Below are 303 nucleotides of genomic sequence, written 5' to 3'. Positions count from 1 at the left end.
GTCGTTTTTGGATAATCTTCAGTAGTATCTTGCTTGCATGTGAAATCAATGATATTGTTCTGTAGTTTCCACACTCAGTTGGGTCACCCTTCTTTGCGATGGGAACAAATATAGATCTCTTCCTGTCAGTTGGCCAAGTGGTTATATATATAATAATTTTCTTTACTCCAAATCTTAAACTGGGGAGCCCTGGTGGCCTAGTATAAGAATCTGCACTGAAATCCTGAAGGCATGCAGTACTAATACATTAGACAGACACTGGATGGGAGAAGGATTGGCAGTCTTCTCTGGTGCAATTACTGC

This window comes from Elephantulus edwardii, unplaced genomic scaffold, assembly GCF_000299155.1.
Source record: "Elephantulus edwardii isolate Elephantulus edwardi_28Jun2011 unplaced genomic scaffold, EleEdw1.0 scaffold00122, whole genome shotgun sequence".
NCBI lineage: Eukaryota > Metazoa > Chordata > Mammalia > Macroscelidea > Macroscelididae > Elephantulus > Elephantulus edwardii.
Note: the sequence above shows the minus strand (reverse complement) of the source record.